Raw genomic sequence first — 6973 nt, 5'->3', positions numbered from 1 at the left:
AGGCTCTAAACAGATGCAAACTTTGAGGCCCTTATCTCTCATAGTTTCCGAGATAATCGACTTTAAAGATTTTCAAACACTTTTATGCCTTTCTCGTGCAATTTTCCTTGTTTCCGAGTTAAATTCTGCACATCTCAAGCCTGAAGCAGGCTCTAAACAGATGTAAAGTTTGAGGCCTCTATCTCTCATAGTTTCCGAGATAATCGACTTTAAAAATTTTCAAACACTTTTGTGCATTTCTCGTCCAATTTTCCTTATTTCCGAGTTAAATTCTGCACATCTCAAACCTGAAGGAGGCTCTAAACAGATGTAAAGTTTGAGGCCCCTATCTCTCATAGTTTCCGAGATAATCGACTTTAAAGATTTTCAAACACTTTCGTGCATTTCTCGTCCAATTTTCCTTGTTTCCGAGTTAAATTCTGCACATCTCAAGCCTGAAGGAGGCTCTAAACAGATGTAAAGTTTGAGGCCTCTATCTCTCATAGTTTCCGAGATAATCGACTTTAAAGATTTTCAAACACTTTTATGCCTTTCTCGTGCAATTTTCCTTGTTTCCGAGTTAAATTCTGCACATCTCAAGCCTGAAGCAGGCTCTAAACAGATGTAAAGTTTGAGGCCTCTATCTCTCATAGTTTCCGAGATAATCGACTTTAAAGATTTTCAAACACTTTCGTGCATTTCTCGTCCAATTTTCCTTGTTTCCGAGTTAAACTCTGCACATCTCAAGCCTGAAGGAGGCTCTAAACAGATGTAAAGTTTGAGGCCTCTATCTCTCATAGTTTCCGAGATAATCGACTTTAAAAATTTTCAAACACTTTTGTGCATTTCTCGTCCAATTTTCCTTATTTCCGAGTTAAATTCTGCACATCTCAAGCCTGAAGGAGGCTCTAAACAGATGTAAAGTTTGAGGCCTCTATCTCTCATAGTTTCCGAGATAATCGACTTTAAAAATTTTCAAACACTTTTGTGCATTTCTCGTCCAATTTTCCTTATTTCCGAGTTAAATTCTGCAAATCTCAAGCCTGAAGGAGGCACTAAACAGATGTAAAGTTTGAGGCCCCTATCTCTCATAGTTTCCGAGATAATCGACTTTAAAGATTTTCAAACACTGTGGTGCCTTTCTCGTCCAATTTTCCTTATTTCCGAGTTAAATTCTGCACATCTCAAGCCTGAAGGAGGCTCTAAACAGATGTAAAGTTTGAGGCCTCTATCTTTCATAGTTTCCGATATAATCGACTTTAAAGATTTTCAAACACTTTTATGCATTTCTCGTCCAATTTTCCTTGTTTCCGAGTTAAATTCTGCACATCTCAAGCCTGAAGGAGGCTCTAAACAGTTGCAAAATTTGAGGCCCCTATCTCTCATAGTTTCCGAGATAATCGACTTTAAAGATTTTCAAACACTTTTATGCATTTCTCGTGCAATTTTCCTTGTTTCCGAGTTTAATTCTGCACATCTCAAGCCTGAAGGAGGCTCTAAACAGATGCAAAGTTTGAGGCCCCTATCTCTCATAGTTTCCGAGATAATCGACTTTAAAGATTTTCAAACACTTTCGCGCATTTCTCGTCCAATTTTCCTTATTTCCGAGTTAAATTCTGCACATCTCAAGCCTGAAGGAGGCTCTAAACAGATGTAAAGTTTGAGGCCTCTATCTCTCATAGTTTCCGAGATAATCGACTTTAAAGATTTTCAAACACTTTTTTGCATTTCTCGTCCAATTTTCCTTATTTCCGAGTTAAGTTCTGCACATCTCAAGCATGAAGGAGGCTCTAAACAGATGCAAAATTTGAGGTACCTATCTCTCATAGTTTCCGAGATAATCGATTTTAAAGATTTTCAGACACTGTGGTGCCTTTCTCGTCCAATTTTCCTTATTTCCGAGTTAAATTCTGCAAATCTCAAGCCTGAAGGAGGCACTAAACAGATGCAAAGTTTGAGGCCCCTATCTCTCATAGTTTCCGAGATAATCGACTTTAAAGATTTTCAAACACTTTCGCGCATTTCTCGTCCAATTTTCCTTATTTCCGAGTTAAATTCTGCACATCTCAAGCCTGAAGGAGGCTCTAAACAGATGCAAAGTTTGAGGCCTCTATCTCTCATAGTTTCCGAGATAATCGACTTTAAAGATTTTCAAACACTTTTTTGCATTTCTCGTGCAATTTTCCTTGTTTCCGAGTTAAATTCGGCACATCTCAAGCCTGAAGGAGGTTCTAAACAGATGCAAGGTTTGAGGCCCCTATCTCTCATAGTTTCCGAGATAATCGACTTTAAAAATTTTCAAACACTTTTGTGCATTTCTCGTCCAATTTTCCTTATTTCCGAGTTAAATTCTGCACATCTCAAGCCTGAAGGAGGCTCTAAACAGATGTAAAGTTTGAGGCCTCTATCTCTCATAGTTTCCGAGATAATCGACTTTAAAGATTTTCAAACACTTTTTTGCATTTCTCGTGCAATTTTCCTTGTTTCCGAGTTAAATTCGGCACATCTCAAGCCTGAAAAAGGTTCTAAACAGATGCAAGGTTTGAGGCCCCTATCCCTCATAGTTTCCGAGATAATCGACTTTAAAGATTTTCAGACACTTTGGTGCCTTTCTCGTCCAATTTTCCTTATTTCCGAGTTAAGTTCTGCACATCTCAAGCATGAAGGAGGCTCTAAACAGATGCAAAATTTGAGGTACCTATCTCTCATAGTTTCCGAGATAATCGATTTTAAAGATTTTCAGACACTGTGGTGCCTTTCTCGTCCAATTTTCCTTATTTCCGAGTTAAATTCTGCAAATCTCAAGCCTGAAGGAGGCACTAAACAGATGCAAAGTTTGAGGCCCCTATCTCTCATAGTTTCCGAGATAATCGACTTTAAAGATTTTCAAACACTTTCGCGCATTTCTCGTCCAATTTTCCTTATTTCCGAGTTAAATTCTGCACATCTCAAGCCTGAAGGAGGCTCTAAACAGATGTAAAGTTTGAGGCCTCTATCTCTCATAGTTTCCGAGATAATCGACTTTAAAGATTTTCAAACACTTTTTTGCATTTCTCGTGCAATTTTCCTTGTTTCCGAGTTAAATTCGGCACATCTCAAGCCTGAAGGAGGTTCTAAACAGATGCAAGGTTTGAGGCCCCTATCTCTCATAGTTTCCGAGATAATCGACTTTAAAAATTTTCAAACACTTTTGTGCATTTCTCGTCCAATTTTCCTTATTTCCGAGTTAAATTCTGCACATCTCAAGCCTGAAGGAGGCTCTAAACAGATGTAAAGTTTTGAGGCCCCTATCTCTCATAGTTTCCGATATAATCGACTTTAAAGATTTTCAAACACTTTTACGCATTTCTCGTCCAATTTTCCTTGTTTCCGAGTTAAATTCTGCACATCTCAAGCCTGAAGGAGGCTCTAAACAGTTGCAAAATTTGAGGCCCCTATCTCTCATAGTTTCCGAGATAATCGACTTTAAAGATTTTCAAACACTTTTGTGCATTTCTCGTGCAATTTTCCTTGTTTCCGAGTTAAATTCTGCACATCTCAAGCCTGAAGCAGGCTCTAAACAGATGCAAAGTTTGAGGCCCCTATCTCTCATAGTTTCCGGGATAATCGACTTTAAAGATTTTCAAACACTTTAATGCTTTTCTCGTCCAACTCACCTTATTTCCAAGTGAAATTTTTCACAGCTCAAGCCTGAAGGAGGCTCTAAACAGATGCAAGGTTCGAGGCCCCTATCCCTCATAGTTTCCGAGATAATCGACTTTAAAGATTTTCAGACATTCTGGTGCCTTTCTCGTCCAATTTTCCTTATTTCCGAGTTAAACTCTGCACATCTCAAGCCTGAAGGAGGCTCTAAACAGATGTAAAGTTTGAGGCCTCTATCTCTCATAGTTTCCGAGATAATCGATTTTAAAGATTTTCAGACAGTGTGGTGCCTTTCTCGTCCAATTTTCCTTATTTCCGAGTTAAATTCTGCACATCTCAAGCCTGAAGGAGGCTCTAAATAGGTGTAAACTTTGAGGCCTCTATCTCTCATAGTTTTCGAGATAATCGACTTTAAAAATTTTCACTTTTGTGCATTTCTCGTCCAATTTTCCTTATTTCTGAGTTAAATTCTGCACATCTCAAGCCTGAAGGAGGTTCTAAACAGATGCAAGGTTTGAGGCCCCTATCCCTCATAGTTTCCGAGATAATCGACTTTAAAGATCTTCAAACACTTTTATGCATTTCTCGTCCAATTTTCCTTATTTCCGAGTTAAATTCTGCACATCTCAAGCCTGAAGGAGGCTCTAAACAGATGTAAAGTTTGAGGCCCCTATCTCTCATAGTTTCCGAGATAATCGACTTTAAAGATTTTCAAACACTTTTGTGCATCTCTCGTCCAATTCTCCTCACTTCCGAGTTAAATTCTGCACATCTCAAGCCTGAAGCAGGCTCTAAACAGATGCAAGGTTTGAGGCCCCTATCCCTCATAGTTTCCGAGATAATCGACTTTAAAGATTTTCAGACACTGTGGTGCCTTTCTCGTCCAATTTTCCTTATTTCCGAGTTAAATTCTGCACATCTCAAGCCTGAAGGAGGCTCTAAACAGATGTAAAGTTTGAGGCCTCTATCTCTCAGAGTTTTCGAGATAATCGACTTTAAAAATTTTCAAACACTTTTGTGCATTTCTCGTCCAATTTTCCTTGTTTCCGAATTAAATTCTGCACATCTCAAGCCTGAAGGAGGTTCTAAACAGATGTAAAGTTTGAGGCCTCTATCTCTCATAGTTTCCGAGATAATCGACTTTAAAAATTTTCAATCACTTTTGTGCATTTCTCGTCCAATTTTCCTTATTTCCGAGTTAAATTCTGCACATCTCAAGCCTGAAGGAGGCTCTAAACAGATGTAAAGTTTGAGGCCTCTATTTCTCATAGTTTCCGAGATAATCGACATTAAAAATTTTCAAACACTTTTGTGCATTTCTCGTCCAATTTTCCTTATTTCCGAGTTAAACTCTGCACATCTCAAGCCTGAAGGAGGCTCTAAACAGATGCAAAGTTTGAGGCCCCTATCTCTCATAGTTTCCGAGATAATCGACTTTAAAAATTTTCAAACACTTTTGTGCATTTCTCGTCCAATTTTCCTTATTTCCGAGTTAAATTCTGCACATCTCAAACCTGAAGGAGGCTCTAAACAGATGTAAAGTTTGAGGCCCCTATCTCTCATAGTTTCCGATATAATCGACTTTAAAGATTTTCAGACACTTTTATGCATTTCTCGTCCAATTTTCCTTGTTTCCGAGTTAAATTCTGCACATCTCAAACCTGAAGGAGGCTCTAAACAGATGTAAAGTTTGAGGCCCCTATCTCTCATAGTTTCCGATATAATCGACTTTAAAGATTTTCAGACACTTTTATGCATTTCTCGTCCAATTTTCCTTGTTTCCGAGTTAAATTCTGCACATCTCAAACCTGAAGGAGGCTCTAAACAGATGTAAAGTTTGAGGCCCCTATCCCTCATAGTTTCCGAGATAATCGACTTTAAAGATTTTCAGACACTGTGGTGCCTTTCTCGTCCAATTTTCCTTATTTCCGAGTTAAATTCTGCACATCTCAAGCCTGAAGGAGGCTCTCAACAGATGTAAAGTTTGAGGCCTCTATCTCTCAGAGTTTTCGAGATAATCGACTTTAAAAATTTTCAAACACTTTTGTGCATTTCTCGTCCAATTTTCCTTGTTTCCGAATTAAATTCTGCACATCTCAAGCCTGAAGGAGGTTCTAAACAGATGTAAAGTTTGAGGCCTCTATCTCTCATAGTTTCCGAGATAATCGACTTTAAAAATTTTCAAACACTTTTGTGCATTTCTCGTCCAATTTTCCTTATTTCCGAGTTAAATTCTGCACATCTCAAGCCTGAAGGAGGCTCTAAACAGATGTAAAGTTTGAGGCCTCTATCTCTCATAGTTTCCGAGATAATCGACTTTAAAAATTTTCAAACACTTTCGTGCATTTCTCGTCCAATTTTCCTTGTTTCCGAGTTAAATTCTGCACATCTCAAGCCTGAAGGAGGCTCTAAACAGATGCAAAGTTTGAGGCCCCTATCTCTCATAGTTTCCGAGATAATCGACTTTAAAAATTTTCAAACACTTTTGTGCATTTCTCGTCCAATTTTCCTTATTTCCGAGTTAAATTCTGCACATCTCAAACCTGAAGGAGGCTCTAAACAGATGTAAAGTTTGAGGCCCCTATCTCTCATAGTTTCCGATATAATCGACTTTAAAGATTTTCAGACACTTTTATGCATTTCTCGTCCAATTTTCCTTGTTTCCGAGTTAAATTCTGCACATCTCAAACCTGAAGGAGGCTCTAAACAGGTGCAAACTTTGAGGCCCTTATCTCTCATAGTTTCCGAGATAATCGACTTTAAAGATTTTCAAACACTTTCGTGCATTTCTCGTCCAATTTTCCTTGTTTCCGAGTTAAATTCTGCACATCTCAAGCCTGAAGGAGGCTCTAAACAGATGTAAAGTTTGAGGCCTCTATCTCTCATAGTTTCCGAGATAATCGACTTTAAAGATTTTCAAACACTTTTATGCCTTTCTCGTGCAATTTTCCTTGTTTCCGAGTTAAATTCTGCACATCTCAAGCCTGAAGCAGGCTCTAAACAGATGTAAAGTTTGAGGCCTCTATCTCTCATAGTTTCCGAGATAATCGACTTTAAAAATTTTCAAACACTTTTGTGCATTTCTCGTCCAATTTTCCTTATTTCCGAGTTAAACTCTGCACATCTCAAGCCTGAAGGAGGCTCTAAACAGATGTAAAGTTTGAGGCCTCTATCTCTCATAGTTTCCGAGATAATCGACTTTAAAAATTTTCAAACACTTTTGTGCATTTCTCGTCCAATTTTCCTTATTTCCGAGTTAAATTCTGCACATCTCAAGCCTGAAGGAGGCTCTAAACAGATGTAAAGTTTGAGGCCTCTATCTCTCATAGTTTCCGAGATAATCGACTTTAAA

Source organism: Phlebotomus papatasi, unplaced genomic scaffold (genome assembly GCF_024763615.1).
Source record: "Phlebotomus papatasi isolate M1 unplaced genomic scaffold, Ppap_2.1 HiC_scaffold_57, whole genome shotgun sequence".
Classification (NCBI taxonomy): domain Eukaryota; kingdom Metazoa; phylum Arthropoda; class Insecta; order Diptera; family Psychodidae; genus Phlebotomus; species Phlebotomus papatasi.
This window is presented reverse-complemented; position numbering follows the sequence as displayed.